This window comes from Xenopus laevis, chromosome 5L (assembly GCF_017654675.1).
Source record: "Xenopus laevis strain J_2021 chromosome 5L, Xenopus_laevis_v10.1, whole genome shotgun sequence".
Taxonomy (NCBI): domain Eukaryota; kingdom Metazoa; phylum Chordata; class Amphibia; order Anura; family Pipidae; genus Xenopus; species Xenopus laevis.
In genome coordinates this window covers 65,956,535-65,979,908 of record NC_054379.1, presented here as the reverse complement: position 1 = coordinate 65,979,908, position 23,374 = coordinate 65,956,535, and the positions used below count along the sequence as shown (strand labels likewise).

Sequence of the window (23,374 nt, the reverse complement as noted above, 5' to 3'; positions counted from 1 at the left end):
ACCTTTTAGGCATTATTTGCCCTGTAGGCATTATTTGCACAGTGTTTTCTTCAACCCGCCATCTAGCTGTGTGACCTTGTTCACATTCTGTCTAAATATCCATAATATTACCGTCTCCAGAAAAAACACCGGAGTGACTTTTTTCAAGCAGCATTCATATATTTTACGTAATCCGTATCCACCGCTGTAGTAGTGTATACGTTGACCTTGTAGGCATTATTTGCACACTGTTTTCTTCAACCCGCCATCTAGCTGTGTGACCTTGTTCACATTCTGTCTAAATATCCATAATATTACCGTCTCCAGAAAAAACACCGGAGTGACTTTTTTCAAGCAGCCATAATATATTTTACGTAATCCGTATCCACCGCTGTAGTAGTGTATACGTTGACCTTGTAGGCATTATTTGCACACTGTTTTCTTCAACCCGCCATCTAGCTGTGTGACCTTGTTCACATTCTGTCTAAATATCCATAATATTACCGTCTCCAGAAAAAACACCAAACAATGCCTACAAGGTCAACGTATGGCAGTTGTTTAAAGAGAACAGTAGATTACTAGCCAGCAAAGCTACCTAAGCTAAAATGTCCCTCAAATCCCTGCAGACTTCTGTCCCTCCAATACAGAGCAGTATCAAGCAGATTACTAGCCAGCAAACTTACTATCATCTGTCCCTGAAATCACTAACAGCTCTCCCCCTACACTATCTCTTCCAAGCACACACAGGCAGATTTTTCAGATACATTTTTGCCCTTGATCCCCCTCTGGCATGCCACTGTCCAGGTCGTTGCACCCTTTAAACAACTTTAAAATCATTTTTCTGGCCAGAAATTTTTTTTTTAGATGTTAAAGTTCGCCTTCCCATTGAAGTCTATGGGGTTCGCGAACCGTTCGCGAACCGCTCGCGTTTTTGCGCAAGTTCGCGAATATGTTCGCGAACTTTTTTTCCGACGTTCGCTACATCCCTAGTGTTTAGGCTTTTCTCTCATCTGTGCACATGTGTACCAAGCCTACACATACCTGTAAGCAGGTACACAGAGAACACAAGGAAAGTTAAAAGAGTTCCCAAGTACCCAGTGATTAAATTAGGGTGAAATAATTAGAGGGACGATACACACTTTCTGGTTTTGCCCACATTAAAGCGAAGCTATTTTAGTAGATAAGATGCACCAAAGTATGTGGCTGTAGGGACGATAAAATGAAAATTGTGCATTCAAATTTTCATGGCCGCAAATTTTGCTTCTGCACAGACAGCACACTGCCTGTTTACAGTACAAAGAATCCAGAAAACCATATATTTTTGGAAACCACATTCTGTTGAAGTCAACATAAATATTTTTTTTCTGCTCTTAACTACCAAACTTACGATGCCTCACTAAAATCAGAGATTATAATGGCTTTCCTGAAATTCGTCTAAAAATATTGCAAATTGCTTCATTTATTTCAGACAATTCCTTACAGATAAATATAAAACACCTGTAGTGCATATGAAATTTCTTAGCTGGAATCTCTCTTTTTTTTGCTTGGTCTTTCGTTGCACCAAGGCGACACATGCGCAGTAAAGTAAAATAGCCAGCTTTTTTGTTAATGTTAGGCAAAAAGAAAGAACAGGAAGAGGATTGCACTATTGTGCTTGCTGAGAAGAATCCCAGGCCAGTGTAGTTTTCTGCTAACAGTAACAAAGGTTTGGGGTATCAGGTAAATGAATACAATCACTTAGGGATGCCTAACTTTCATGGTGCAGACTGTCAGCACTGTAGATTCTACATGTTACAGGGACATTTGTACCTAGCAACCAGATTGCTAAAATTGTGAGTCTTTTGAGCCCCTAACCCCGTTGGCAACAAGCCAAGGGAATGCCATGTGGGCCCCGACTTTTCACCTCTTTCACGCGCGACCTGCCTCCCTTGTCTCCGCCCACACACTTCCTGCACACCTCCTGGCAGACTCTGCACGTGGACGCTCCTGCTCTGCCATCTGGACTTCCAGCTCTGCTAAGGACCCCCCCCCAGGACTGCTAAGGACCCCCCCTTCACCTAGAAACTTTAAGTGCCCCTTCTTTTTACACATTTACAAGTATATTACTAATTTTGTTATAATTCGTTTTTTTGTTGCTTTTCTGGCTTTTTGTTGTTTTCCACACCTGTATACACTCACATACATATATACATACATTGCTACACTTTTTAGACCTATACACACATGCATACAAAACACACACCCCCTTATAGGTTTTTTTTTTATCTTTTTTTTTTAGTTCTTCATTTTATCAATTTTACCTCTTGTTATTCCCCTAAAAACTGTTTATTCCACATTGTGACTATTGGAATAAGCCACCTGACCCCTAACCACGCTGTTGGATCAGTTATTTTGTTATTTCATTGATTTGCCTAATTGTATTTGATTTTTGTGATTTTGTTGCTGTTTTATACTTGCAGTGATTTTCCTTACGTTCTCCTTTAGCGTTGTTTTTGACTTTTGGAGTACAAACACATTTTTAGCCATTTTGGATTTGTCAGTGTACTTTCCAAAAATATATGGTTTTGGGGGGTCTTTGTGCTGTAGGAGGGTCTTTTGGCACATAATACGCAGTTAGGGAGCTTTCTTCACAGAAGGCGAATTGGTAGCAGAGAAGATTCAAATGCACTATTTTTATTTGAGGTCCACACATGCCAGCTGCTTTGGTATATCTATGCATATTGGACATCAAACTGTTCAGTAGACCATTGACATCAATATTTAGGGTGTTTTACAGTTATATGTAAGAAATTGGGTGAGATAAATGTGGCCAATTGCAATATTTTTAGGCGATTTTAAAAATATCATAAAAACTGCTGTAGTGTAGCTTTGCAGTATGGTACTTTGGAGTAGAAAGACATATTTACATCTTTTGGATTCGTCAGTATGTGTACTTTCCAAAAATATATAGTTTTGGGGGGGTCTTTGTGCTGGTAGGAGGGTCTTTTGGCACATAATACACAGTCAGAGAGCTTTCTTCACAGATTGCGGATTGGCAGCGGAGAAAATTCAAATGCACTATTTTTACTGCTTTGGTATATCTATGCATATTGGACATCAACCTGTTCAGTAGACCCTTGGTGTCAATATTTAGGGTCCTATAAGCCACGTGCTTATGTAAACCTATACATATTGAGCATAAAACTGTTCAGAGGACCCCAGGCTTTCATATTTGGGGTGATTTATCTTCATACCTAATAGTATGTGGGAAATACAATGCTGCAAGTTGGAAGTTTTGAGATAATTTTTGGAAATGTCACCAAAATTGACAAATTTAGGAAAGGTTTGCGGGTTGGTGCTTTGGAGTAGAAAAACATGCATACCCAATTTGGATTTGGGGGAATGTGTACTTTCCGAAAATATATCATTTTCTGTGGTCAATGTACTTTTTTCTACCATTGCCCTGCAAAAAAAAACGATGTAAATGTATTGATTTTGTAGTACCTGAAATGGCAGACCATATGAGGGGTCCTAATTTTGGGGCCTCTATATGCTTAGGTAAACCTATACATGGGCATAAAACTATTTAGAGGACATCAGGCTTTCATACTTGAGGTGTTTTATCTTGATACCTAATAGTATGTGGGAAATACAATGCTGCAAGTTGGAAGTTTTGAAGTAATTTTTGGAAATGTCACCCAATTTGTATTCAGAGAAATGTGTACTTTCTGAATATATATGGCTTTGTTGGGTGATTGTACTTTTTTCTACCTTTGGGCCCCCCCCCCGCAAACTATGTAAATGTATTTTGCCACATGCTTAGGTAAACCTATACATATTAGACATAAAATTGTTCAGAGGACCCAAGGCTTTCATATTAGGGGTGATTTGTCTTGATACCTAAAAGTATGTGGGAAATACAATGCTACAGGGTGAAATTTTGAGGTGATTTTTGGAAATGTCACCAAAATTGCAAAGTTTAGGAAAGGTTTGCGGCTTGGTGCTTTGGAATAGAAAGACATGCATACCCAATTTGGATTCGGGGGAATGTGTACTTTCCATAATAGGTTTTCTGGGGTGAACGTACTTTTTTCTACCTTTACACATGTAAATGTGTTGATTTTGCAGTATTTGGAATTACAGAACTGATAGCTCAAATGGGGTGTCTACATTTTGGGGCCCCTATATGCCACATGCTTAGGTAAACCTATACACTTTGGGCATCAAAATGTTCAGTGGACTCCTGGCAATCATATTTAGGGTGTTTTACATTGGTTCCTAATGATGTGTGGGAGATATGATGCTGTAGATTGGAAGCTTTGAGGTCATTTTTCAAAAATTCACCAATTTCTATAAAAAATTATAACTTTAGGAAAGAATTGTAACTGAGTAGTTTATTGTGCATAGATATATTTACCAATTTTCAATTTGCCAGAATCTGTTCTTTGGAAATTTGGTGTACTTCCTGGAAATTTTTTTTTTCGTAACTTTCTTTTTATTGGTTTTTCAACATAAAAGTTTATCAACACAAGCAGGTATTATGCTGTTCCGTAAATTTGTACAGCAGATGTTTGATTAACAGGGTATTTGTTTTAAATTGTTGTTATTCCCTGCTGTCGCCATAGTTGAAGCTTCCTGGAAATTTTGATCTATACAAGTGATAAATCTCCATAAAACTATATATATTTGGTATTGGCGCGTTCAGGAGACATAGAACTTTCCAAATCGGCTATGTTCTCATACATGAAATAAATTATATTTCTGATATATGTGTTTGTATTATGTGAAACATGATTATTTTTCATTATTAGACACTTAGAAGCCTATAGCTTTTTACAGAAGTGGAATTACATAAAGATTCTAGCATATTTTGAAAGCTCAGTTCGTCCTGAAAAAAACAATATATTGTTTTCCAGGGTAAACTAAAACACCCCCCCCCCCAGGTAAGGCACTTAAAATGAAAGAGTACAAAATGTCTAAAAACTGCTTGGCAGTAGATGTTCGCATTTAAAACAAAATGGCTGGTAGGGAAAGGGTTAAAGGTGAACAACCCCTTTAATACACTATGGTATTTGAATATGGAATTGATGGTAATTGCTGTAATAGTATAATTTTGTATTATTCTTACACATGCCCACACACCATGGACCTGAAATGATGTACTCTCTAGTGGTCTTAAAATCAAAAGCATGGGAGTTCCGATTTCCCTTTTTGTGAGTGATTGTATTGAACTGAGGAAGTGTTACTAACTTTACTTAATCCCAGGAACTGTTTGTTATTATATGTTTTGGCTTTTAACTGACATACAAAACCACTGATCCCAGTTATTATACTATTTTCCCACTTTCTATTAACCATTTTCTGCCAGTGTACAGATTGTACAATGCTATCTGACTACTGAGATGAGTAATGTTTTATATAATACTGGGTCTTCAGAAAATCTAGAAACATCCCTGCACCTAATTGACAAGGTTCCTAGAATTAACCCACACTGTGCAGTAACTGAGCCTTATATTCCATTCCAATAAAATGTGTGCTATAACAGAACTCGAGCTGCTGGTTTTGCTTACTCATTGTGTACAGCTGTGGTTTCTGGTTACCTGCTTCTGGGAATGCTACAGGGTTTTCAGTTTTCAGTAATCGAGGGCCATAAGATTGGACTATTAGCTATAATGCACTGACTTCCAGAACCAGATTAAAGTCTTTGATTATTATCCTAAAATCAGCCAATGTTGCATGTGCTGTGGAGAATGATAAGGGTTGTTTGTGACATGTTTTTTCAGTGCGTGCTGTGATGTACTCACTAGTATGGTTAATAATGTCCCCCTCCCCAGGGTCGCACAGTCTGAGCAGGAAGGAAAGACAATGACGTGTTTGTTTCCACTGCTAGAAAGAAAACTTGCCTCCTACTAAATAGCTAAGAACCTCTGATTTTTCACAGCTGTGCAACTGAAAAGGTAGGATGCATTTTGCTATTATAAATCCCTTACTGTTACAGATACCAGTAAACTATACTGACACTGTTATGCGGCTGCAGAGGAAACATAATACATTCAGAAAACAAGTACAGAAATTTAATTATCATAAGTTTTAACTCAGCAGTCATTAGTTTATATGAAATAGAAGCCAAATTTGGTATTATTGCTATAGTATTGCATTAAATTGAACTAAAAATGTATTAATCGTCACATCATATTTGCTTGTCAGTAGTTCCTGCATTGATTCTCCTAAGGCACTTAGGTGCTATCATACTTACATAAGAGGCAAAGGGTCCAGCAATAAAAGTGTTAAGAACTGAAATACAACAACAATGTCCTGCAGGAAACATGCCAATAAAGTAAGTTGGGAATTTGCGAGCCATGTTCCTGCATGAAGACGAGAATTAAGGCACACAACTATACTTTACTCTAGTAATGTTCATGTGTTCATGTGTGCTTATGATTGCAACATGTCATAATAAAAATAATTTGAGTATAAATTGAACATTTGAAGTAATGAAGTAATTATACATCAATGACGTTATAAAATTACTTATTACATGTTTTTTAGTATAGGATATACTGGGTTTTTTTGTAAATTGGATCACCATAACTTAAGACTGCTAAAAGTCATTCAAACATTAAATACACCTGAATAAAAATGTTTTGCCACTAATATGGATTTATGAAGTTTAGTTATGATCAAGCACAGGGTACCGTTTTAGTACAGGTATAGATCCGTTATCTGGAAACTAGGGATGCACCGAATTCACTATTTTTGATCCGGCCAAATCCCTGAATCCTTTGCGAAAGATTCGGCCGAATCCCGAACCGAATCCTAATACATATTTTTTTACTTTGTTTTGTGACAAAAAGTCACGCGATTTCCCTCCCCATCCCTAATTTGCATATGCAAATTCGGATTTGGTTCAGCCAGGCAGAAGGATTCGGCCGAACCCGAATCCTGCTGAAAAAGAATCCTGGCCGAATCCTGAACGGAATCCTGGATTAGGTACATCCCTACTGGAAACCCGTTATCGAGAAAGCTCCGAAATCACGGAAAGCGTGTCTCACATAGACTCCATTTTGTCCAAACAATCCAAATTTTTAAAAATGATTTCTTCGATGTTTTCTAGTAGACTTAAGGTATGAAGATCCACATTACCGAAAGATCCATTATCTGGAAAACCCCAGGTCCCAAGCATTCTGGGTAACAGGTCCCATACCCATACTTAAAACTTTAATTTTCAAAGTGATGAAAGAGTTAACTTTTTAATGATCATTCTAGGGTATATGGGTTACATGTTTTCAAAGAATGGCAAAGCCTGAAGTTCCACCCATAAGGCTTTTAAACATAGGTGAAGTGTGACTAGTTTTAAACAGTCGGCTTACAGTTAGAAAGCAAAGACAAATACTTGACAGATTGTAGCTAGCAACTGCACTTGTGCAAGTTAGTAGGGATCAGAGAAATCCTTTAACTGTTTTTCTGTTTGTGACATCATACAGCCCAGTTACAGACTGGAGCACCTCTTTGTTGAAAAAGTGAAAAGTTGTGTTTATTCGGTCAGAAAAAACAGGCAATGTTTCGGGCTAAATCTCACCCTTTCTCAAGCCTGCCTGATGTTACAGCATACAACACATTTATCCCCACCTCAGGGGGAGTGCACCTTACCAGGATCCTCCCCCAATCATATTCAAACCAATCGTGTGACACCACTGTGCAAATATGCAATAAACTCATTTCAGTCCATTTAAGTTCAGAATAAGTCCAGGTCAATTCTTGTGAAGCATAATAGTCCATGTTCCATTATGTCCTGAATATATGTGAATAGTGCACCAGAAAAAAGGAATATATTTAACAGTGCCATATAAAAAAAAAAACTAATAGACTGATATAAACAATTCAAAATTAAAAACAGTGGTACCTTTTACGTGGAGAGTAAAATTCTAAATATAACTGCCTCGTTGCAGTCCGGAATCTTGTTCCAATCCTTATGTGTGTTGAAAACCTTCAAAACAAAGAAAGCAGTAGTTTAGGACAATACAATTAAAAACAAAGATCACAGTAGAGGGTGTTACCTGACCACAACAGAACAATAGGGTAACATATTTCATATAAAGGGCATAGGTGTATATTCCTTGTTAAGGCCTTTTGACCACAGTGTACATAATTTATCAATCCAGTACATCTCTTTCTTTTTGAGAGCTTTCATCTGATCACCTCCTTTCCTCAATTTAGGGATCCCATCAATAATTTGAAATCTAAGCTGACTTGGTGCATGTCTAGCTGTATGGAAATGTGCTGGTACAGGAAGTTCTAATTCTTCATATCTTATGGTTAATTTGTGTTTTGAGATTCTATCCTTAGCCTTTTGTGTTGTTTCCCCAACATGACATTTTATCAAATAGATAACATATGTGGACTGACAAGTGAAAAATTGTTTGATATTAAATCTTTTCCCATTGTGTGGATGTGTGAAGATATTACCCTTAGTCACACTATTGCATTGGGCGCAGTTTAAACAGGGGAAAGTTCCTGGTTTGATTTCAGCCAAAAATTGTTGCCCAGATTTCTTTTGTGGGCCACTATCAGCTTTCACCAGAGTATCTCTTAAATTTCTCCCTCTTCTGTAGGCCATAAGTGGGGGAGATACAAATTCTTCTATGTCTGGGGAACATTTCTGTAACACATGCCAGTGCTTACGTAAGATGCTGGCTATATGTTTACTGGACGATGTATATTGACTTACAAACGCTAGTCTTTTCTGTTTTGGTGTATGTTTGCTATTGAGTAAGGTTTCTCTCTATGTTTTTTGAATATGATCACTACTTGCCGCAAGGGCCGCTGGTGGATAGCCTCTGTCACTAAAGCATTTTATCATTTCAGCGGCTCTTGAGGGATATAAACCAGGATCCGACACAATCCTTCTGATTCTTGCTAATTGTGTTCTAGGCAGGGACTTTTTTAAAGCTGGCAGGTGACAGCTGCTGTGATGTAACAGTGTATTGTGGTCCGTCGGTTTCTTGTAACAGTCCGTCTCTAAATGATTATTTTTTATATATATGTTAAGATCAAGGAAAGACACACATTTGTTATCATAAACAAGAGTTAATTGAATGGTGGGCACAACCGAGTTCAGCCAATTATGAAACTCCAATAGAGTATTATTGCTACCATTCAAAATCAAAAACAAATTGTCAATATAGCCACGGTACAAGATGCAATGGGAAGTAAACAAATGGTTTGGATATACAAATTGTTCCTCAAAGCTTGCCATGTATAAGTTGGCATAGGTTGGTGCCACATTGCTTCTCATTGCTGTCACCTAAGTAAATCAATCAGAAAGGACTGTTCTGCAAGGCTATATTCAGTGTCTGTAACTGCTTGTATCACCCATATCATGGGATATAGAGGTATATAGGCTTCCTACATCTAAACTCACCAAAAGGACATCTGCATCTGGTAAGAGAACATTTTTCAATTGATTAATCACTTGCATATTATCCTTAAGATATGCCCTAGTATTGGCTACAAGAGGCTGTAAGGCCTCATGATATGGGGATACAAGCAGTTAGGGACACTCTTAAGGACACTGAATATAGCCTGGTAGAACAGTCCTTTCTGATGTTGCATGATAATTATTTTTTATTTGGTGACACATACTATATGCAATGCCGAGGCACAGCTATGGGAAGCAATGTGGCACCAACCTATGCCAACTTATACATGGCAAGCTTTGAGAAATAATTTGTGTATCCAAACCATTTGAATAAGGAAAAACTCACATGTCCTCGTCCAGGAGGACACTCCTTTATTGTGCCTTTTCTGCACCGTGTGCGGATTTCCTCTTACTGGTCTCCATTCCAGTGAACATAATGTTTCTGGGGTATAGTGGTTGGGAAAACCAATTCGTACCTGTAGAATAAAATAGGATCCAGCTTTATTTGAATGTTGAAAACAACAAACAGGCATCCATAACAGATGTACTCCTACCCTATGACATGTTAGATCACCTGACGCGTTTCATGCCTCCTTCTGGCACTTCATCAGAGGTGAGGTCACAGGAAATCCTATGCCTTATATACCTGTGTTCATAAAAATAATCTCAATTTAAAAGAAAAGCAAAAAACATGTATTTGCTTGTTACAAGTCGTATAGGTCACAACAGTTATTAGCATAAGTTTGAGAGTTTAATTTTTACACTTTTATAAAAAATGTCCAGTAATATCATTTTATGTAGAGTTATATATACATTATGGAAAAAGCATGTTAAGTCCCAGTCATTATTGAGACCAAGTGGATGCTGTGTCTTTAAGGTGAATATCCAATAGGTTTCCCTTTGATCAATAATTCTCTTAATATCGCCTCCATGTGGTCCCAATTTTACACTCTCTATGCCTTGGAATTTAATCTGGTTGGAATCATCCCCATGTTTCTGCATGATATGTTTACCTATGGCTGATGTTTTATTGGATGTTTTTATTGGAAAAATTTAATTCTTCTATTTTATCCGGATCTATAGGTGTGAGGTGCTCTCTGGCCCTTTCTTTGAGTGATCTGTATGTCCTACCTACATACTGCATAACGCAATTGCAGGTTGCTAGGTAGACAATACCCCTTGATTCACAATTTATGTAGCTTTTTATGGGAAAGGTCTCTCCTGATGTTGTACTCTTAAAGAAATTTTGAACTAGTATGTGTTTACACACCTTACATCTATTCTTCTCACATTTAAATGATCCTTGCTTTGCTAACCAATTTTTCTTTGCTTCTAGTTGTCTGTTTTTTGGTCGATATAGACTAGGTCATATATCTGTAACGGTTGGCACCCTGAATCTAGAACCAATGCCAAGCACCCTGGTCTCGGCTCGTGCTTCTGCCTGTAGCAGCCGCCTTTGGCTTTGGGAGGAGCCCTCAGCTACTCAGATGCCGCCAGGTCTTAAAACGAGAGGTGCAAGGTGAAAGGTTCTAAACAAGTGAAGGGGCACAACTTTAAGCAAAGTCTTTGAGCAGAAGGTCGTGGTACAAGGCGTAAGACAGGATCGTAGTTAAATCAGGCCAGGTCGGGGCAGGCAGAAAGCAAACGTAGTCAGACAGGCAAGGTTCAATCCGCGTGATCAATCAGAAGGGATTTAGCAGGATCGAGTCAGATAACAGGCAAGGGTCGGATTACAGAGGTCTGGATCGTCGAATAGCCAGGCAAGGGTCAAAATAGGAACAAGATCAGATATACAGAATAGCACAATGCTAACAGCTCCAGGAACAAACTCCTATAACGCTGCAAACTGGAGCCTGCTGCAAAGGAATCCGGCGCGGCAGGCGTCCCTGCCCAGGCCTGGACTGGGAGTCAAAATAGGCCCTGTCATTCTAAGTACACAGAGGCCCAAACAGCCCCCTACCAGCCCAAACATCCCCCTACCAGCCCACTATATGGTAACTTTCTATGGAACCATACAGCAGCCCCTCTAGCATTTGCCAGAACCCACAGATTGCCAGTCCGGGGCCTGTCCCTGCCATCCCCCCACTATACTACCAGGGTGAGTATTTGTCACATTACCCCCCCTCTAGGGGGGGCCCCTGGACCCCCAGGTCTCAGGAAATTTTAGGTGGAACTGTTTCCTGAGACAGTCAGCACTGATGTCACTAACTGGAACCCAAGAGTTCTCCTCAGGGCCATAGCCCTTCCATTTAACTAAATATTGAAGCTTACCTCGCACTAGGTGAGAATCGACTTCAAACTCAGGCTGACCTTCAACCAACAGTGGGGAAGTAACAGACTGTTGACAGACCTGTGTAGACAACCGTACAGAGTCTCCTACATGGTATTTGGGTGCCTCTATACGATATCGGCTGCTTTTTTCTGAGCGGCTGTAGCTGCAGAAAGAGAATCGTGCACCCCAGACCGAATTTTTGCAAACTGTATTAACAGAAGAATTAACAGAGGGTACAGGGGACAATGAACCAGAAAAAGAAAATGCTTTGGGATGTAAACCATTAACAATAAAGAATGGAGATTCACCAGTAGAAGAATGAATTGCATTATTGTAAGCAAATTCTGCCCAAGGTAAAAGTTCAGCCCATGAGGATTGGTTGTCAGACACGTAACACCTCAAAAATTGTTCAAGGGACTGGTTAACCCTTTCAGTCTGACCATTGGTTTGAGGGTGATATGCGGTAGAAAATGACAACTCAATCCCCACCAAAGAGCAGAATGCTTGCCAAAATATCGAAACAAACTGTACTCCTCTATCGGAAACAATATTGACCGAGATGCCAGGATGTCCTGCCATTTTAAAGTTGTGGGATTCACCCAAAATCTGTTCCCTAAAATCCTCAGGTACAAATCACCTCCCGGGGGGAGTTTCTACAGGAGCAGAAGACTGAGCTGAGGATAATAGTGTGGCTAGGTCTGATCCCAGAGCTGCCACAATTAATTCACTAGGAATGATGGGGTTGCACTCACTAGATTCAGACAAATTGGATTAAAAAAGTGCATCCGCCTTAGTGTTCTTGGAACCAGGCCTGTAGATAAGGGAAAAATTAAACCGGGTGAAAAATAAAGCCCATCTGGCCTGCCTAGGATTCAACCGCTTGGCAGACTCGATGTATAACAAATTTTTATGGTCAGTAAAGACTGTTATCAAACGCTTAGCCCCCTCCAACAGATGTCGCCATTCCTCAAAGGCCCACTTAACAGCCAACAATTCTCTATTCCCGATATCATAGTAAGCCTCAGCAGGCAAAAAATTTTTAGAGAAAAAGGCACAAGGGTGTACCTTGTTGGTTGTTGGATGCCTTTGAGAAAGGATTGCCCCCGCCCCAACCTCTGAGGCATCAACCTCAACAATGAATGGAAGAGTGGTGTCAGGGTGACAAAGAAATGGGGGTAGACACAAACTCCTTGTTAGATCAGTGATAGGAGTCACTATCAAGGAAAAGTTTTTAATAAATTGGCGGTAATAGTTGGCGAACCCTAAGAACCTTTGGGTTGCCTGCAGAGAAAGCGGCTGGGCCCAGTCTAGTACCGCTTTAACTTTCCCAGGATCCATTTCCAGACCCTTACTAGAGATGTTAAACCCCAAAAATTGGACAGATGAAACCTCAAAGGTGCACTTCTCTAGTTTGGCGTAGAGATTATTGCTCCTCAACCCGAGTAACACCTCCTGCACGTGTTTACGGTGATCACTCAAGTTGGAAGAAAAGATCAAGATATCGTCTAGATAGGCCACTATGAATAACCCCAGCAGGTCCCGGAAGATGTCATTGTCACAATTCCTGGAACACTGCGGGGGCATTATAAAGACCAAATGGCATTACCAAATATTCGTAGAGGCCATCCCTGGTGTTAAAGGCCGTTTTCCACTCATCCCCTTCCCTGATACGGATGAGGTTATATGCACCTCTAAGATCAAGCTTGGAATAAATACTGGCATTTTTAACATGGTCAAATAATTCCAAAATTAGAGGAAGGAGGTAATGTTTTTTTATGGTGATCTTATTTAGACCCCTGTAGTCTATACAGGGACGAAAACCATCATCTTTTTTACCAACAAAAAAGAATCCCACACCAGCAGGGGAACATGAGAATCTGATGAAACCTCTTTCAAGGTTTTCCTTAATATACTCTCTCATTGCCTCAGGCAAGGAAAGAGGGTAAGTTCTACCTCGAGGGGGAGTAGACCCAGGAATGAGGTCAATTGGGCAGTCATACTGCTTATGTGGGGGTAAGGCTTTCTTAGAAAAGACATCTGCAAAATCTGTGTAAGCTGCAGGTAAACCCTCTAGAGATGTAGTAGCTACCACCGGAGGGATGCAAGACCCCCTGCATTTTAAACCCCATTGAAGGACCTCCCCAGTTACCCAGTCAATATGTGGGTTGTGTGCTTGCAACCAAGGTAACCCCAAGATTAGAGGAGAAAAAGCACCCTCAATAATATAAAAGGCTAACTCCTCACAGTGCAAGTTATTAGAACACAAAGATAAAACCTCAGTTTTTTTAGTCACCAGGCCTGACCCTAAGGGTTTTTTATTGACCGCTAATATCCTCATAGGAGGATTTAGAGGTGTTAAAGGAACACAAAATCTTGCCACGAAGGCAGCATCCAAAAATTCCCCTCCGCCCCAGAATCCACAAAAGCGGACACCTTTAAAGAACCCGTAGGCCAGGTTAACTTAACCGGTATCAAAATCTTAGAGGAAGAGTGGGGAGAGGAAACTTCTTTACCCAAATGGAGCTCCCCTTCTCCATTTAGCCTTGGAAGTTTCCCGGCCTCTTAGGACATTGATTTAGGAAATTACCTTTTTCCTCACAATAAATGCATAAACCCAAGGACTGCCTGCGAGCCTTTTCCTCAGGAGTTAGATGGGATATGCCCAATTGCATGGGTTCCTCCTGAGGTAGAGGCACAGAGGGATTAGGGGACTTAACATTGGTCACCACATTAGGAAAGTTAGACTTAACATTGGTAAACCCAGAATGAAAAGAAGTACCCCTCTCACACCTTCTTTCCCGCTGTCTTCTATCTACCTGGATGGCAAGAGACATGAGATCATCCAGGTTGGAAGATAGAGGATAATTTACCAGGCTGTCTTTGACAGAATCTGAAAGCCCAATACGAAGAGCCATGTCGTTCCAACCAGTTTCAACTGCCCACTGGCGGAACTCAGTGCAGTACACCTCCGCATCCCATTTTCCCTGGCGTATTTTACGAATCGCGAAATCGGCAGAAGATGCACGATTCGGGTCATCGTAGAGTATCACCATGGTGTTAAAGAAGGTATCAAGGGAAAAACGGGCAGGATCAGTGGAGGGTAATCTGTCGGCCCAAATTTGAGGGTCACCCTGAAGCATGGTCATAACAAGCCTTACTTTCTCCTCACCAGATGTGAAAGAGTGAGGAAAGAAACTAAGGTATAATTTGCATGCCTCCTTAAACTGAAAAATTTGGTTCTGTCTCCACTAAATTTTTCGGGGAACACAATTTTGGGTTCATGGGTTTTAGGGACATTACCCATCATGACAGAGGAACCCACAGGAGGAGCAGCAACTAGACTTGGCGACTGCTGAGGGATCTCCAGTCGGCAAGTCAGATTATGGAAGCCTTGCATCAAATAATCTTGCTTCCGCTCATGATCCTCCAAGCGCTGTAGCAAGGTGGTAAGGAGCGCTTCAGTAGTGGAAGGAGCAGTGGCAGCAGCGGCTTGACCTTCTTCGTCCATGGCCCGTTATAATGTAATGGTTGGCACCCTGAATCTAGAACCAATGCCAAGCACCCTGGTCTCGGCTCGTGCTTCTGCCTGTAACTGCCGCCTTTGGCCTCGAAGGAGCCCTCAGCTACTCAAATGCTGCCAGGTCTTAAAACGAGAGGTGCAAGGCGAAAGGTTCTAAACAAGCGAAGGGGCACAACTGTAAGCCTTTGGGCAGAAGGTCGTGGTACCAGGCATAAGACAGGATCGAAATTAAATCAGGCCGGGTCGGGGCAGGCAGAGAGCAAACGTAGTCAGACAGGCAAGGTTCAAACCGGGTGATCAATCAGAAGGGATTTAGCAGGATCGGAGTCAGATAACAGGCAAGGGTCAGATTACAGAGGTCTGGATCGTCTAATAGCCAGGCAAGGGTCAAAACAGGAACAAGATCAGATATACCGAATAGAACAATGCTAACAGCTCCAGGAACAAACTCCAATAACGGGCAAGGTCTAAAAACAAAACTGGGCTTTTTAAACTTTTGAATTTTCGCCGTCATCACGGCAGCACACCTGTGCCTTTAAATGAGAAGGAAATGCGCCGTGCGTGCCCTAAGAAACCGGAACATATGCATATGTACCACATGGGATGCCTTCCAGAACCAGGCAATGATATTATGGGATAAATTGGTTGAGAGAAAATATGATGTTACTGTCATCAAAAAAGCATATGAAAGGGCGGTAAGCATCTCCAGACAAGAGTTGTTATACCCACAGGAGAGTGGAGACATTAAGAAAAGTAAATGGAACAAAAATGTAAACAAAAAACAAGATAGATCCAACATGTACTTTATCACCAAGTATAGTAACCAGTCTAACCAAATAAGAAAAATCATTGACAAAAGATTAGACATTTTGAGGTTAGATCCTTTATTAGACAATCCGATATTGAGAAATTTGAAATATGTATTTAAACGAGGCAGGATCATATCCAATGATATACCACCTAGTCTATATCGACCAAAAAACAGACAACTAGAAGCAAAGAAAAATTGGTTAGCAAGGATCATTTAAATGTGGGAAGAATAGATGTAAGTTGTGTAAACACATACTAGTTCAAAATTTCTTTAAGAGTACAAAATCAGGAGAGACCTTTCCCCTAAAAAGCTACATAAATTGTGAATCAAGGGGTATTGTCGACCTAGTAACCTGCAATTGCGGTATGCAGTATGTAGGTAGGACATACAGATCACTCAAAGAAAGTGCCAGAGAGCACCTCACACCTAAAGATTCGGATAAAATAGAAGAATTAAATTTTTCCAATAAAAGAATATCAGCCATAGGTAAACATATCATGCAGAAACATGGGGTGATTTCAACCAGATTAAATTCCAAGGCATAGAGAGTGTAAAATTGGGACCACGTGGAGTTGATATTAAAACAATTATTGATCAAAGGGAAACCTATTCGATATTCACCTTAAAGACACGGCATCCACTTGTTCTCAATAATGACTGGGAAGTAACATGCTTTTTCCAGCCATAATGTATATATAACTCTACATAAAATTATATTACTAGACATTCTTTATAAAAGTGTAAAGAATAAACTCTCAAACTTATGCTAATAACTGTTGTGACCAATATCACTTGTAATAAGCAAATACATGTTTTTTGCTGTTCTTTTAAATTGAGATTATTTTAATGAACACAGGTATATAAGGCACAGGATTTCCTGTGACCTCACCTCTGATGAAGTGCCAGAATGAGGCATGAAGCGCGTCAGGTGATCTTACATGTCGTAGGGTAGGAGTACATCTGTTATGGATGCCTGTTTGTTGTTTTTAACATTCAAATAAAGCTGGATCCTATTTTATTCTACACGTGTTGATTTGTTTATCCAAACCATTTGTTTTCTTCCCATTGCATCTTTTACCGTCGCTATATCGACGATGTGTTTTTTGATTTGGAATGGTAGCAATAATACTCTATTGGAGTTTCATAATTGGCTGAACTTGGTTGTGCCTACCATTCAATTCACTCTTGTTTATGATACTAAATATGTGCCTTTCCTTGATCTGAATATATATATATATATATATATATATATATATATATATATATATATATATATATATATATATATATATATATATATATATATGAAAAATAACCATTTAGAGATGGACTGGTACAAGAAACCGATGGACAGCAATACACTGATACATTACAGCAGCTGTCACCCGCCAGCTTTAAAAAAGTCCCTGCCTAGAACACAATTAGAAAGAATAAAAAGGATTGTGTCAGATCCTGGTTTATATCCCTCAAGAGCCGCTGAAATGAAAAAACGCTTTAGTGACAGAGGCTATCCACCAGTGGCCCTTGCGGAAAGTAATGATCATATTCAAAAAACATTGAGAGAAACCTTACTCAATAGCAAACATACACCAGAGACACAGAAAATACTAGCTTTTGTAAGTCAATATATATCGGCCAGTAAACATATAGCCATCATCTTACTTATGCATTGGCATATGTTACAGAAATGTTCTCCAGACTTAGAAGAATTTGTGTCTCCCCCACTTATGACCTACAGAAGTGGGAGCAACAATTTTTCGCTGAAATCAAACCAGGAACTTTCCCCTGTTTAAACTGCGCCCAATGCAATAGTGTGACTAAGGGTAATATCTTCACACATCCACACACTGGGAAAAGATTTACTAATAAACAATTTTTTACTTGTGTGTCCACATATGTTATCTATTTGATAAAATGTCCGTGTTGACTAGGATATGTTGGGGAAACAACACAAAAGGCTAAGGATAGAATCTCAAAACACAAATCAACGATAAGATTTGAAGAATTGGAACTTCCTGTACCAGCACATTTCCATACATCTAGACATGCACCAAGTCAGCTTAGATTTCTAATTATTGATGGGATTCCTAAATTAAGGAGAGGAGGCGATCAGCTGAAAGCTCTCAAAATGGCACTGTTCAATATATTCCTTTTTTTCTGGTCCTCTATTCACATATATTCAGGACATGATGGAACATGGACTATTATGCTTCACAAGAATTGACCTGGACTTAATCTGAACTTAAATGGACTGAAATTAGTTTATTGCATATTTGCACAATGGTTTCATACGATTGGTTTGGATATGATTGGGGGTGGGTCCTGGTGAGGTCCACCCCCCTGAGGTGGGGATAAATGTGTTGTATGCGGTACCATCAGGCAGGCTTGAGAAAGGGAGAGATTTAGCTGTTAATGTTGCCTGTTTTTTCTGACCAAATAAACACAACTTTTCACTTTTTCAACAAAGAGGTGCTGTAGCAATATTCTTTCTAGTGTATGTTTTTCTCCCTGGCAAGGGCCTTCAGACTGCGTTGCACCCTGCCCACAAGGGGTTTTGAAAGGTGGTTCAAGCACACACTATTTGTATTACTCAGTTACACACTGGAGAGCCATCCAATTGGCTGGGCGCCCCAGTGCATACTTGGGAGAGAGGGAGTGCCTGACTTTGGAGCCATTTGTACAGGGTCTCCAACAGAGCTTAACAGGGGTTGTATGCTGCAACATCCAGCCAGAACCAGTTCTTATGAGACTGTCAAAGCTGTTGCATCTGTAGAAGTACAGAGAAAGCCCATCCTGTTCCTGGCCGAACTGCTAGAAACTCAGGAGGTGAAAGGTGCCACTGGTGAGATTAATCCTGCTGCAGAGTTGCCTGTAATCTCCAGTGTGACTGCTTCTGAGTGCATCCCAGTGACTGAGCCACCAAAGGGAGGATACTGGCAAGGACACAAGTGGGGGGGCCCCAATTGGAGGTCTTGTGCATTTACCTGCTGTGTGGGAGCGGCTGCTAAGTTCCAAAGGGAAAGGTACTTTTGGGAAAGGTAGCGCTACATGGGGTATAAGAGCCCTGGGAAAAGGACATTGCAATTGAACTGTGCGGTTATTAACCCCTTCCATAGGTTTGGGACTTTATAAAAGCACACAACAATCTGTGTGTAAGCAGTAGAGAGCTTTTTAAAATACTCTGTTTTGAACACAATGGGAAATACCAATTTTTGGTACAAAAGAGACAGTACCACTATCCCCATACTTGACCTGAAGGTAAACTAGAGGTAATCCTGAACAAAAGTCGTTGCATTCTACACATACTGTAAGTTCCACTAGGGCAGTGATCAATGTGAATAATGTATAGTCTCTGTAAAGCACTGCTCCATTTCTAGTAATCAACAGTACCATTTACTGTTCTGGATCTTGGCTTTGGGTGTAGAATACTTGTGCAGACAGCAGGTCAGACTCAACATTGTCCCTCTCTATACGATCTATAAAATGGAAAAGCACCCCCCAGTGATTATAATTATTATATTTACTTACCTGAGACCCTGGAGCAATAGTGCTCCTTTTGACTCAAAAGTGCATTGGCCCAAAACCAATGTTTGCATGAAGTTTACATGTCATTGCACATGTAGTAGCAACATGAAAAGGGAACCCTGAAAGTATGACATCTTCAAGGCAGATCTAGGGCTTTCTTGTATCCATGTGCCTAGTCCACCTTGCAACTGCAATTGCACGCAGTTCACCAGAGCATGCTGAACCAGTTCATTCAAACTAGAAGCACTAATACCTCAGTCAAACCATGTATTCTTAAAGAAACCCTGTAACCCTGTATTTATAATATTTATATTACATTCAAATTCAGCAAATAGTGTTTTACAAAGCTTGAAAATCTGAAAATCATAGTTGTGTTGCTGAAACAGCCTAAAAAATATAGGCACACAGAACACAGATGGGATGTGCCCACCACTATTTATGGGTTCTGAGCTCATTTTAAGTTATAACACAGTAAAATATACTTACAGGTATGGGATCCCTTATCTGAAAACCTGTTATTCAGCAAGCTCAAAAGCAAGACAAAAAGTCCATCTCTCACAGAGTCTATTTCAAGCAAGACAAAAAATTAAAAAAAATTAAAATGATTTCCTTTTCCTATGTAATAATAATAAACTGGAACCTTGTACTTAATCCTAACTAAACCGCCTGTCCATGCAGACAGAGGAATGCATGAAGGCAAACAAATTAGATGTGTAATGCCTTTAAGAATGGCTTGGATGTTTTTTTGGACAGACATAATATCAAAGGCTATTGTGATACTAAGCTCTATAGTTAGTATAGGTATGGGTATATAGAATTTTAATTAAAAGTAGGGAGGGGTGTGTGTATGGATGCTGGGTTTTCATTTGGAGGGGTTGAACTTGATGGACTTTGTCTTTTTTCAACCCAATTTAACTATGTAACTAACTATGTAACTATAAATGCAATGGAGGCCGAGAAATAGCCACGTCTGTCAGTAGCCTATATGGGTGTGTTGATTGTTAATTATTACATTTGTGAGCATTTGGTTTCAATAAATTCTTATTGAATTTCTTGATATACAAGACATTGATAATTCAAAAATGGAAAAAAGGGTCCAAGAATGTTTGACCATACCCATTTGTGGGCACACCCCCTATATATCATGTCCATTTTACAAAACTTAGCAGGTTATGAAAGTTTGAACACATTCTGGGGGTTTTAGGATCATGTTTTTATGTGTTATTACAGTTTTGCTAATGAAGGTGAACTTGCCCTTTCAACTGCAAGTCACACACCTCCAAGAGATCTGCTTTATCTTATAAGTTACAAGTTATCTAAGTGTAGGTGCTGAGTATTCTGTGTTCTCTGCCAAAAGCCTCTCATTTGATTAAGTTTTAGATACTTTGTATCATTTTCTGGCGTCAGTGGACACAGTCACAAACACTGTCATTTGAAAAGCACTGTGTATCCTGCTTCCAGCAATAGTGTGTTGATGAAGCAGTGTTTCAAATTTGCCTTACACCATTGATTCTCCTCCATACTATTACCCAGTTCATTTTCCCATGCGTTGAAACAAGTGCAAGAGTAGAAAAATTTAAATATAAGAGATATTGCCCTGTAGGGAGACTTTCAAACACCATCTTTTGAAAAAGGATGTTTTTTGTGAGGATTTTGATAATTTTCAATATGAGTTTATAAAATGGACTATTTGGAATGCTTGGTATAACTCGGCATCAGGGAGCTGAAAATGCGTATATCATGTAAGAGCCCCAAGGTGTTAACTTTGAAAAAGCCTGGGTAGGGTTCCCAAGAGTACAAGAATATGGATTTATAGATATAAAGATGTTTATACACAAAACCACCAGTAAGCATTTTTAGGGGGAGAGATACATATTTAAGATGTTCATATAATCTAGGCTGCTCCATCATTCTCTCCTACCTGCTGGCTTTACATTTACTCCTTAAGGGAATAAATTGAGAACATTGATGATTTAATATCATTTTAAATGACAACCATTTCTGTTCTGTGTTTTTAGCTGAAAACTTAATGACCCAACTTAAAGCTCTGAAGGGCAGCCCTCAAGGCACTAAAATTAGCTTTTCTTAAATTCATGGTTTTATTTGTTTTTTGCACCAGACATTAAATGATATTTCATTATGGTCACTACTTCGCCCACTATCTCATCTAACCTGTCTTCCACTGAATCTTTTATTGAACTCTCCCCCCTCACGCCCAGTTTAAAATCTCCTCCAACTGTCTAGCCATCTTCTCCCCCAAATCATCTGCACCGTCACCATTGAAGTGCAGGCCATCCCTAGCAAAGAGCCTGTAGCCGACTGAGAAATCAGCCCAGTTCTCCAAAAACCCAAAACCCACCTCCCTACTCCAATCTCTCAAGCCACGCATTAATCTCCCTAAGATCCTGCTGTCTTCTTAGCGTTGCTTGTGGCACAGGTAATATCTCTGAGAAAATTACCTTGGAAGTCCTCGCCCTCAACTTTACACCTAGTTTTTTAAAATTGTTCTTGAGGTCTTCACCACCTCCTCTAACTTTGTAATTTGTACCTATGTGTACCAAGACTGTCTTCCCCAGCCCCTCCCTATAATCTGTCCACTCATTCCACCACATGCTGAACCGTAGCACCAGGCAAGCAGCAAACTGTTCGGCATGAAGGGTCCTTACGGATGATTATCCAGCTTTCTAATAATTGAATCCCCATAACTAGAACCTGCCTTTCCTTCCTTGCACTCCCCCTACCACCCGTATCAGAGCCACTGTCTCCCAGGGTGCTCTGAGAGTCAGCCTGCTCCATACATGACAGTTCAGAGCTTTCCTCCACAGCAATGGCTTCAAAATTATTGCCGCTCTTACACTTCATTGCTGGCCTATCTTGGGATATTATAATGTATAGGCCTATATAATCTCATATACTTTATCCTGGTATGTTATTAATATCCTGTTACTATTGGTATCATATTTTTAATGCTCTAAATTATATGAACTCATTGCTCATGATAAAAATGTTCATGGGAAATCTGATTATATCTGTCAGGCAGTTATACTTTTTTTATAGAAATATCATTTAATCTATCTCATATGACTCTAGTACAAATGCTCAGAGTTTTTTCAATTACTGTGACAAAATAAAAAGCATTGTCATAGATAGAAAATATGTTAACTGTTACAAGTAAGTACTGTATAATATAGTGAATGTAATTCTGGAACTTTGGGCCAGCATGTTTTGGTTTTATATTCCCCAGGCCTGATCTTGTCAGCCTTCATTCAGTCTAAGTTTATCTATTATATATCAGGTTTATAGGAAGATTAACGTGACCCTACATTACATGAATGCACTTAATAAGTTAGGGGGGCACTCACTCATGCGCATGCATGTGCCCCAACATCACTGTCTGCACTCTGGAATTTACCTCTCAGTGTGGGTGAAATATTGCTCGCTTGGGGCATTTTCTGGCAAAAATAGTGTAAGACCTCCTGGCGTCTCTTCCAGCAGGAGGGGCGTAGGCGCATCCAGCGCTGATGTTGTCTCTCCTGAAGTGACGCTGCATTGCTCCATCTGCATCCACGCTGAGCGTTGTGAAGCCTGCGTCATGACACCAAGCGTCATGACGTCATCACATGGTGCAAGATTTGCTTCCAAATTCCCTTTAAAAAGTAAATTTTGACAGTGCCCAAGCTGGCTTCAGTTAACTGGTTTCTGACTACTGATTGACTTTGATTCCTGCCGCCTGCCTAGACCCTCCAAAACGTTGCCACTTTTTCATATGCAAATGAACACCCTTCACTGGTTAAACTGCATCAATAGTGCCATTGGTGTTGTGAAGATATTGTTTTTGGCCTTTGGCAGTTTTGCGCACTACACCTGACG

The 23,374-nt window shown here is 39.9% G+C and overlaps 1 protein-coding gene across 2 annotated transcripts in view; it reads left to right on the top strand.

Annotated features, from left to right (window-relative positions):
• Positions 1-5,540: 5,540 nt before the first annotated feature.
• sytl3.L (synaptotagmin like 3 L homeolog) overlaps positions 5,541-23,374 on the top strand; it is a 75,715-nt gene continuing 57,881 nt past the window's right edge. The window contains exon 1 of one of the 2 annotated variants that reach the window (XM_041562842.1): positions 5,541-5,915. The gene's annotated coding sequence lies outside the window, so the exon portion shown is untranslated. The remainder of the gene's footprint in view (positions 5,916-23,374) is intronic. The other variant, XM_018263234.2, reaches the window with a different exon arrangement.